The following is a 12036-nucleotide window of genomic DNA, read 5'->3' on the forward strand; positions in this document are numbered from 1 at the left end:
GTGTCTGTCACCATAATAGACTTCAGTGGCACACATTTCTGTATGTTAATGTCTACTGATATAAAATAGAAAGCAAACAGTGAGAGCAACAAATGACTTAGAAATAAAGATTCCAAAAGGTTTTTTTTTTTTTTTTTTGCTGTGATAGCGGAACCATTTTGGGGTTCCCCAAAGAACCATAAAAACATTTTTATTTTTTTTTTTCTTTGTGGGACATTTTAATAATCTAAAGAACCTTTTTTTTTTATCCCATGGATGTTAAAGATTCTTCACGTCACCATAAATGCCAATAAAGAACTATATATAGCTATATATATATATATAGTGTTAAACTAATCTGTCAAAGATCTTAAAGACTTCTCTCTTAAACATAGTGTTGCATTTCTTGCAAAGTCACTTGCTCATTGTTTCTTTTGACGTCATTAAAGTCTCTGAATCAGTTTTAAAGAATGCACTGGAGAGCCATTTGTGCTGAGTTGGCAGTTCACATTAACAGTCTTGCATGAAATGGTTTTTGGTTGTCAAAAACCCCATGTAGAATCTTGCCCTGACAAAAAGAGCCTTCACACTTCTTAAAATGGAGAATCTGTCGAAATTCCTGCAAATACAGTATGTGTTCCCCCCTCCCCCTCCATGTTTACACTTTTTATTGTACACAAATAGAAGTTTAGCTTGTTAGCAGTGAAGTCAGTGTTTCTGCATGGATCTGTCACCACTGTCAGTTTCAATTATTTGATAAAAGATGAAAAGCCAATTATATCTAATTATCAACTAAGCCATTATATTAGCTTAATTTTAAAAGACCGTAAACTCATTAAAAGATCTTATCATTCGCTCAAACAAGTGAACCTCTTGAGAAGTGTTGGGTTGGAGAATAATGTGAGAACTCACAGCTTGTGCCTGTTATTCCATGATTTTTATTATGCTCATTACTTTGGAAACAGGCAGCAAAAAGTGTTCCTCTCTTCTGTAATGCGTCTCTCACCCTTTTCCTTGGGGTAAAGCCGCAGGGTTATACCAAAAAAGAGTTATGTTTTGTAAACATCACTAATTTCAGCGCTATGGGGGATTAAATTTAATGGATTAATAATTATTGCATGTGATAGACTATACAGAATGGATGTAATTTTGAAATTTACATAAGAATGATGTCATTCTAAACTATTAGTTAACAGAATTTCAGACATTGAGAGGTTTGAACAAAAAGAACTGAATCCATTGGGAAATAAACTTTTCTAGAAACGATGTGCTGAGAATGCAATTATTACAGTTTAAGAACTAATGTAAACAACCATATCATCAGTATGGCTCACAATAGGACTGTAAAACATATTTTTATAAGGTTCATACGTGCTTTGGATACATCAGTAGCCATAATTAGAGAAGTAATTAATAAAGCTTTCTGGGGAAAAAAAAAAAAGTAAGAAATGCTGATAGGTATATCTTCAACTTCAAGACATAACCATGCAATTACTCTTCAGCTGGTGCACCAACTGGTTTGTAGAAATACCATCCCTCGCAATGATTCTCACAGGTCTCAGCAGGGTAAGATATAGAAAAAAGACACGTGACAAGTTGCCCTTGCGCAATGCAAGAGGAATATGCTTACCGTTTCTTGCCCTTAGTTATATTTAGAAATCAACAGAAAGTTTGAACAGAAAACAGGGTGCATGTTATCAGAGAGCGTGAGACGTCCCCTGGAGTATATCGAGCCATGAGAGTATATCTATATCTGAGACTGATCAATGACCAGATTAAAACTTTAAATTTCACTTCGATGTTATTTCACTGATTATTCAGAATGTTGCTAACTGGTAATGTCTGTTATTTGTCTGTTTTCTCTTCTCTTAGATATCCTTCAACTTGTTTATATTACACAGATATATTCTCCTAAGTTGTATTTAGTAGTTTTTGCAGTAGTTTTTGTCTACTCGTTGCATTTTAAAAATGATCTTTTTGCTGTAGGCTAGACATGATTCATTTAGTCTGTGATGGAAGGTAATTAGCTGGACTGGTCATATGATCTCAATCATGTCCCCATGTGACAGACTGCTCAACGTAAAATAAAATTGATTTTATTTGGCTACTGTTATGACTGGAGTCTTCCTGAGTAGCCATGGGCCGGTTACCGGTTTCAAGGTATACCATATAAAAGTCACGGTTTCAAAACCACTAAAATTTGCCGTTCTACCATTCCTGAGGTATGAGCTAGTTTTTGTATGTCTCGTCAAAGATGGAAAGTGCAGGAATCCCTCAGGTTGCGTGCAGCGTACAGAGTAGGAATGGGCGATACCACTTATTATGCTTTCGATATGATACCGATACTTTCAATGGCCAGTATCATCAAAATCAATACCCATACCCCTAAATTGAACTTTTAAATTATTAAATTTATTACAAACCCGATTCCAAAAAAGTTGGGACACTGTACAAATTGTGAATAAAAAAGGAATGCAATAATTTACAAATCTCATAAACTTATATTTTATTCACAATAGAATATAGATAACATATCAAATGTTGAAAGTGAGACATTTTGAAATGTCATGCCAAATATTGGCTCATTTTGGATTTCATGAGAGCTACACATTCCAAAAAAGTTGGGTCAGGTAGCAATAAGAGGCCGGAAAAGTTAAATGTACATATAAGGAACAGCTGGAGGACCAATTTGCAACTTATTAGGTCAATTGGCAACATGATTGGGTATAAAAAGAGCCTCTCAGAGTGGCAGTGTCTCTCAGAAGTCAAGATGGGCAGAGGATCACCAATTCCCCCAATGCTGTGGTGAAAAATAGTGGAGCAATATCAGAAAGGAGTTTCTCAGAGAAAAACTGCAAAGAGTTTGAAGTTATCATCATCTACAGTGCATAATATCATCCAAAGATTCAGAGAATCTGGAGCAATCTCTGTGCGTAAGGGTCAAGGCCGGAAAACCACACTGGAAGCCCGTGATCTTCGGGCCCTTAGACGGCACTGCATCACATACAAGAATGCTACTGTAATGGAAATCACAACATGGGCTCAGGAATACTTCCAGAAAACATTGTTGGTGAACACAATCCACCGTGCCATTCGCCGTTGCCGGCTAAAACTCTATAGGTCAAAAAAGAAGCCATATCTAAACATGATCCAGAAGCGCAGGCGTTTTCTCTGGGCCAAGGCTCATTTAAAATGGACTGTGGCAAAGTGGAAAACTGTTCTGTGGTCAGACGAATCAAAATTTGAAGTTCTTTTTGGAAAACTGGGACGCCATGTCATCCAGACTAAAGAGGACAAGGACAACCCAAGTTGTTATCAGCGCTCAGTTCAGAAGCCTGCATCTCTGATGGTATGGGGTTGCATGAGTGCGTGTGGCATGGGCAGCTTACACATCTGGAAAGGCACCATCAATGCTGAAAGGTATATCCAAGTTCTAGAACAACATATGCTCCCATCCAGACGTCGTCTCTTTCAGGGAAGACCTTGCATTTTACAACATGACAATGCCAGACCACATACTGCATCAATTACAACATCATGGCTGCGTAGAAGAAGGATCCGGGTACTGAAATGGCCAGCCTGCAGTCCAGATTTTTCACCCATAGAAAACATTTTAGTGCATCATAAAGAGGAAGATGCGACAAAGAAGACCTAAGACAGTTGAGCAACTAGAAGCCTGTATTGGACAAGAATGGGACAACATTCCTATTCCTAAACTTGAGCAACTTGTCTCCTCAGTCCCCAGACGTTTGCAGACTGTTATAAAAAGAAGAGGGGATGCCACACAGTGGTAAACATGGCCTTGTCCCAACTTTTTTGAGATGTGTTGATGCCATGAAATTTAAAATCAACTTATTTTTACCTTAAAATGATACATTTTCTCAGTTTAAACATTTGATATGTCATCTATGTTGTATTCTGAATAAAATATTGAAATTTGAAACTTCCACATCATTGCATTCCTTTTTTATTCACAATTTGTACAGTGTCCCAACTTTTTTTGGAATCGGGTTTGTAAATTATTAAATTAATAAGAGTAAAATGGCTAATGACTCCCACTTAGCATTATATTTGAAAGGCATTTTAACATTCAGTACGCCTTAAATCCAACTTATTAAATTATATTTTTGTTTACACATGGTTAAAATGGTTTACTGTAGTGGTAACCATGGAAATCTACAAATACTATAGTTGAACTACGGTCACTGTAGTAAAACCATGGTTCATTTTCATAAGGGACTGCCAGTGACACCCATAAAATGCAACGTCTTTATTCCGACAGTGTATGATTTATATTAACATTAGTTACAGAATAGAACATGATCAATATGGACTTTTAAAGGGTTAGTTCACCCAAAATTGACATTTCTGTCATTAATTACTCACCCTCATGTCGTTCCACACCCGTAAGACCTTTGTTCATCTTCAGAACACAAATTAAGATATTTTTGATGAAATCCAAGAGTTTTTTTTTTTTAATCATCAATAGAAAGCAAAGAAATTACCACATTCAAGGTCCAGAAAAGTAGTAAAAACATCATTAAAATAGTCGACGTGGCTACAGTGGTTCAACCTTAATGTTATGAAGTGACGAGAATACTGTTTGTGTGCAAAAACCAAACAAAAATAATGACTTTATTCAACAAATTTGTCTCTCCCCTGTCATTCTCCTACGGTATTTTCGTTGCAGCGCATCCAGGTTCTGCGTCAGAACGCCGACTCAGTATTGGCAGACGCTGTTCACGTGAGCAGCACGACGCATGCGTGTGATACTGACGCAGGAGCCGGCCAATAATGAGCCAGCATTCGGACATAAACACGGAAGCGCTGAACTGTGTTCACTGCATCAACTGCATACGAGTCTGGCAGGGTAAAGAAGAAATTGTGGAATAAAGTCATTATTTTTGTTTTGTTTTTGCACACAAAAAGTATTCTTGTTGCTTCATAACATTAAGTTTGAACCACTGTAGTCACGTCGACACTTTTAACAATGTCTTTAAAACCTTTCTGGACCTTGAATGACGGCAATTCACGAGTTCACATGTACATATAATTCAATAGAATAAAAGTTACGCGTATTTGGCGTGCTGTCCAGGGGAAGGGCTCCAAGCTCGGAATATTGGCCCAAACCCAGAGTACTCCCCCCGGTGTGGTAAAAATAGATAGAACTAGAAGTGAGGAGATGGGGTGGAGGAGGGATGCTGATAAACTCTCAGATGAACAGAGGTAGGTCTGCTGTATTTATACCTCTTGTCATTGGTTGAGTTGATTAACTGAATGCTCTCCACCTGTGCTAATTAGGTTAATTATCTGAACCTGCTCCTCCCGAATTTTGTAAATAAAACATCATTTACGTTGCTTTCTATGGGGGATAAAAAAAAAAAAAAAACCTTGGATTTCATCAAAAATATCTTATTTGTGTTCCGAAGATGAATGAAGGTCTTACGGGTGTGGAACGACATGAGGGTGAGTAATTAATGACAGAAATTTCATTTTTGGGTGAACTAACCCTTTAACATTCAATTTAAATAAATGTAACTGCACAAAATAGCTAGGCTACAATTTCAGTTTGTTTATTGTGAAATAACTCAACATATAATAACATTATGTTTTCCTGTCCTCTGATAAGCATTGTTCTGGGCTGCGTTTCCTAAAAGCATCAATGGCTTCTTATGATACTTTTGGGAAACGCATCCCAGTTTGAATGCAGCGTCAGCAGTGAGTGAACACTTTCTGTGATTGATTGGTTCTGCCTTGATGAGCCCCTAAAATATCCCTATCCTAGACAATTATTCGCTAACATAGACCTAGGTTGTTCGTCCAATTCAACACATATTGTCGGCTACGCATTTAATTTCTTGTTAAATGAACAAAATAACTGGTAAGTCGATACTTGAGTGGCGATAAGCCCAGACACAACCCCTTCCCCTCTGGTTGGTGAGAGCAGTCAGTCACCGGTGTGTAGGATGGTCTAAGGAAGGAGCTGAACCCCTGGAACTTTTTCCCCCGTCGAAAAAGACGAAGTCTGCCGTATAGGAATTTTTCGGGTATCGAAAACATTCAGACGGCCACGGCTTGGAGGAGGAAGGACATCCAACTTGTAAGATGTGTTTAAGAAAAGTGGCTGCTAGAAGAAGCAATACGTCAAATTAGTGTTGCCAAAAAAATATCGACATTTTGATATGTATCGATACTGAAATCCCTGAAACTGTACCAATATAAACTTACTCCTTCTGCAGTATCGAAACACCGATACCAGCTGCGCGTTCTCACTCTCTCTTCAGCCTCACTCCTCTCATTCACTCCGGTTGAATAGTGCGCATTATTTGTCATTCCCGCAGGTTTCGCGCTCACACCAAAAGCACGTGCACCATTGTAGCGTCTCTCAAACAGCTCGCGAGAACCAAATTTACTTCTTTTACGTGGCTTATTGCGCTTAAACTGTATAACATACAGAATTATGTCAAAATGGCCGTCTTGCCGAGTATTCAGGTAAACACAGTCAGTTTTGGACTGTAAAATGGTTCAGAGAAAAAAACATGTTGTGTAACATTATATTGGATCCGGCCATAAACTCTTAAAGTGACAGCACCCTATTTTTCTATCACGTTAATCAAAGAACGAAAGACAAAGTGAAAATCACTTGCTGTTCTTTTGTAACTTTAATTGTAAGCATTAATCTGTATTTAATTTTTACAATGAAAACGATCCAGTGTTATTTTACATTTGATTACTTTAATTTCTGTATTTCTTACCTGAATACTACTGTTAGACCACCTGAAAAACTTAAAGCCATGTTTATTTCATTTGTCTCTTTATTCTATTGTATTTATTTGTGCTATCATTTGTAATTTGTTTATTTGTTCTTATTTTAGAATTCAATTCTTTTATTTACTTATTTAACATGACATACATGTTTAGTACTGTTATAAATAGGCTATTCTCTATGTTGTTTAAAAATAAAATATATTGTGTTCAACAGAAAAAAAAAAAAAGTTTTTTTTTACCCAGACATTTAAAATAACACATTTTAGAGCTGTAGAGAAAGTGCACTACATTTAATGCCATAAAAACAGGAAAATTTAGAAAAGTCCACTTTTTAAACACGGTACACAATTTACAGATAAGCTCAAATCAATTTCTTGAGGTGTTAAAACTCTTTAATGAGAAGAATATTCTAAGAATGTGCGAGACTTTCGATTCATTTGCTGTGTAAATAACTAGAAGAATAACAAAACGCAATAAATGGTAAAACTATTTGTGCTACAAACCCGTGTGTTCATGAATATGATAATGAATTAGAGCAATATGATAACAAGTATCAGTTTGTGATATAAAGCGGTATAATAGTTTTTGTACAGGTAAAATAACTGGAAGGGGATGAGACCGGAAGCCTTGATGTTACAAATGGCCGCGGCCGCTCTTATGTAAAAAAAATGAAGGAGTATACTGAACAGCGAATACTGAACACATGTCTTTATTGCTGAAATATTGTCAAGAAAAATGTGGTGTTCTAGCCATTCACTACACTTCCACTTCTTAATCAATAAAATAGCTTCGCTACTGAAAAGCTACATGATTTTGAAAATAGCGATGCTGCCATCTCAACACTGAGAAATGTATCTAAAATATTAGCTTTGCTACTGTGAGCGACACTGCTGGCCATCACTGCATATTGATACATCTTCTCTGTACGTCTTGTTTGTTGGACACTGTTGTTAATGGCCAGCCCAAAAGCAGATAGTTTGCCACCACAACAGAGATAACATGACCATTAACAGTACGAAGCATTAAAGACAAGGGTTTACAAAATAATTATCTTTTACCAAACAAGCTATTAAAGTTGCCTTGCCATCTGGTGAGCATTTAAATGAGATTACAGACCTGACAATGCTGGTTTTGTTGTTTTGATTTGCCAGTGGGCTCTGTAATGGATCATGCTCTTTGGCTGCTTGCACTGTCTGTGTGGTTATCACGAGCCCATCACACACTGGCTACATGCTCCTGTGATACAGCAAATTGGCTTCTCACTGTGGCTGCAAACATCTTATTTCTCTACAGTCAATGGCAGGAGTTTTTATTCACAATGGATCATTGTTGCAATATAAATATTAAAGGAATATTACAGGTTCAGGACAATCTGCATTTGTGGCATAATGTTAATTACCACAAAAATTTCCACTTGTTCCTCCTTTTCTTAAAAAAAAATGGTAACACTTTATTCACATATTCACTATTAACTACGACTTTTGCCTCAATAAACTCCGTATTTACTGCTTATTAATAGTTAATAAGGTAGTTGTTGTAGTGGTTAAAGGCACAGTATGTAGTTTTCGCCATTAGAGGTCGCTTATTCAAAACAAAGGCGTAGCTTGATGACGCCTTGATTTCGCGGGATCATGGGAGTTGTTGGAAAAGAATCTGATGGAACTCTTGCAAAAATCATATTCATAGATGAGCTAATGTATTAAAGATTTATTAACATTATTATAGTATGAAGCAGGGTGTGGCTGAAAGCCGTTGGAGCGGAACGAGGCCGCTGGAGCGATTGCTAATGAGAGACAAGCGCGACACACGGCTCGAGAGCATTGGAGCCTTTATTATGCTGCAGTCGCCGCTTCCGCTTCTTCCGGTCATGCGTATGTAAGGTAATGCAGCGCTGTTTTATCATATCAGATACATATGTGTAGTTATAATGCTACTCTGTGCGTTCGCTCGGCAGCTACTATGAGACACTTGTTGCACACTGCAGTAAACTAGATCAATATTAGGCATGGTAAAACATGGTACTCGAAGTAAATCAAGAAAATGAGATTTAAACAATAAGACTTACTGTGTTGAGCTGTATAACAATGATTCATTTTTTGTTGATAAATGTATCCGAACAGTTGCTTACCTGTCTAATAAAACACATATTGGGCCTTATCATACACCCGGCGCAATGCGGCGCCTGGCGCAACACAAGTGTTTTTTGCTAGTTTCAGCCCGACGCAGTTTTCATTTTCACATCCAGCTCCACGTTGTTTAAAGAACAAATGCATTTGCACCTATTTGTGCAACCATGGGCGTGCTGGTCTGAAAACGAGGTGTGTTCAGGCGCATTGTTGGCGTGTTGCTATTTTGAGGCAACTGAAAACGACTGCGCCATTGACCAACTGAAACCTGGTCTAAAGTCAAAGGCGCAATGTTTTTTTTTTTGTTGTTTTTGTTTGTTTTTTTTTATTTAAAGAGCGTGTTAGTAATACACGCCTATAGGCGGGACTACAACACTCGTACACTCTTCTTATTACACACACAAACATGGCAAATATTAAAAATAAAAGGATAATTGTAAAAGATTATTATTGTGTGCATAAAGATAAAAATGCTTTGGTGGAATCCGGCTTGTCCCGTAGATGGTCTGCTTGCATGCTTTAACCTTGCGCACGAGCAGATCCCTTTCCTCTCTAGATAAGCGTTCAGTTTTTCCGCTTGCAAATTCTGCCATGTAAATAGTGAATCCACCATGGAGTGAATGCACCTGCTTTTAAAGGGAATGGGAGATGAGACTCTGATTGGTTTATAGCATGATACACCCAAAACTCATTAAGAGAATAGGGACAACTCCTTTTCCCGACGTTAAACTAGCAAAAGTGGATTCGGACACACCCTAAGTGCACCTGCACCATGCACTTCAGACCATGCGCTTAGATCGTTAAAATAGGGCCCAATATATTAAAGCGTTTTTGGAGTTTCCATGGTTTCTACAAAATAAAACCGGAAATTGAGTGTAACGCAGGTATGATGTCACTGATAGGCGACGCACGGAAATTGCTTAAAATTGCTTATTTCTCTGGATTTAAATATTCTTAGAAACTTTTGGGATAGTGTAAGTACGCAAGTCAACAAAATATATATCATTGTTCTAGTGGTTTTTGGGTATTTTAATCCAAAAATCTTACATATAGTGCCTTTAAGTTTAGGAACGGCGTAGCATTTAGGGATGTAGAATAAGGCGTTCATTTGTGCTTTATAAATACTTATAAACAGCCAATATGGAAGCTAATAAGCAACTAGTTAAAAGTGAGAATTGTTCCCCATACTAAAGTGTTACCAAAAAACGTAAAGTGGAAGTGAATGGGGCCAATCCACAAACATTAAGATTCTAACTGTTTTAATATAAAAGCCACAAGACATGAACAATATGAGTGGGAAAAATAGCTTATTAATTTCTTCTGTGTAAAGTTTTATCCAATTTTACAACTTTGTTGCCATCTAGGTAAAAAAAAAAAAAAGATAATTTAAACAGCTTTAGAGCTCAAATAATACAGTTTTAATACAAAGTTTTAACAGAAGAATTAAAGAAAGTGCTTTTATAAAAAGTATAACCTTAACATTTACTGGGTCATTTACTGCTTTTAAATTCTCAAAAGATCGGCTTAATTCACTTCCATTGTAAGTGTCTCCACTTAGTGCCTTTTTTTTTTTTTTTTTAAGAAAATGAGGGATGAGATTAAATTAATTATCACAAATGCTGTTGGTTGAGCTTAACTTGTACTATTCCTTTAGAGACATTTCAAAACGCAGTGGTGAAAATGGCATCCGGACTGAGCTCCTCACCTCCCGATATTACATAAGCACATGTCAGACTACAGTACAAGTGAAGTTATCTACTGAGAGGTGTTTTGATTCCCTTTATCTATTAAAGAGATCGGAGGGGGTGAGGAAAATGCTGACTGGCTCTATTGTCGACGATTGCCTTGCAAGACTTAAGTTTTATGATCCATGCATCCTCTTCCTGCAGGGGTATTACCGCGTGGCAAACCATTAGTCTGCATTCTTTTTATCTGTAATGCTCCTGTTGTGTGGGAGAGCAGTGTAGCCGTGCTGTCATGAGTCATGGGGTCAGAGAGAAGCAAGAGAGAGACACACACACATTTAGACGAAGCTGTAGCGAGCGGTCCAAGCAGTTCAGCTCATAACTACAACCACATGCCACCCCCTCACAGCCAAACCAAATGAATGAATGTCTATTTTGAAAAAAAAAAAAGAGCAGAGCCCAGCTTTATGCATTAAGGTGGCTGGCAGTCATCTGATATTCATTTGCTAGCATGTTTGTCTCATCGCTGCCATTTTTCTTGTCCGCGTTCGCAGCGAGGAGCTGTTGGAATTCTTTGGGTTTCAGGGGACTCTCGCTGCGATGATTCCCGAGTGGTAGTCCTTGAAGATTTACTTCCTGTGTGCTCTTGTGACTGCTGCGTCTTGGGCCTTTTTCAAGGGGAAATGAGAAAGGAAGCCAGTGCACATGGCTTTTATTTCTGAGTCACATCCTCAGTGTTTCAGCCCACCAAATGGATTTATAGGTTCAAAGTGAAGGACAAGATGCGCATAAATTACATGACAGCGTGTGCAACATCTGTAAAGACGGAGGGCAGTTATGGATCAGTTGTAGCGCTTCCCTATCTTTCATTTACATGTTTATATGACAAGGCCAGTGAAGACTTTTTAGACTGAAACAGATGAGACAGGTTAAGACTTGAGTCTCTGCTCCCTGAGAAACAGCCAGATTCACTGTATGCTACAAGTCCAGACATTACTCTCATCAGTCAAATCAAACTAAAGAATCAATCACAGATTCATGTCATTTTCACATCTATCTATCTATCTATCTATCTATCTATCTATCTATCTATCTATCTATCTATCTATCTGTCAGTCTGTCTGTCTGTCTGTCTGTCTGTCTATCTATATCTATCTATCTATCTGTCTGTCTGTCTGTCAATCTATCTGTCAATCAATCTGTCTATCTATCTATCTATCTATCTATCTATCTATCTATCTATCTGTCTGTCTATCTATCTATCTATCTATCTATCTATCTATCTGTCTGTCTATCTATCTATCTATCTATCTATCTATCTATCTATCTACCTGTCTGTCTGTCTATCTCTGTCAATCTATCTGTCAATCAATCAATCTATCTATATATCTGTCTGTCTGTCAATCTATCTGTCAATCAATCTGTCTATCTATCTATCTATCTATCTATCTATCTATCTATCTATCTATCTATCTATC

The sequence above is a fragment of the Ctenopharyngodon idella genome, chromosome 3 (assembly GCF_019924925.1).
Source record: "Ctenopharyngodon idella isolate HZGC_01 chromosome 3, HZGC01, whole genome shotgun sequence".
Taxonomy (NCBI): domain Eukaryota; kingdom Metazoa; phylum Chordata; class Actinopteri; order Cypriniformes; family Xenocyprididae; genus Ctenopharyngodon; species Ctenopharyngodon idella.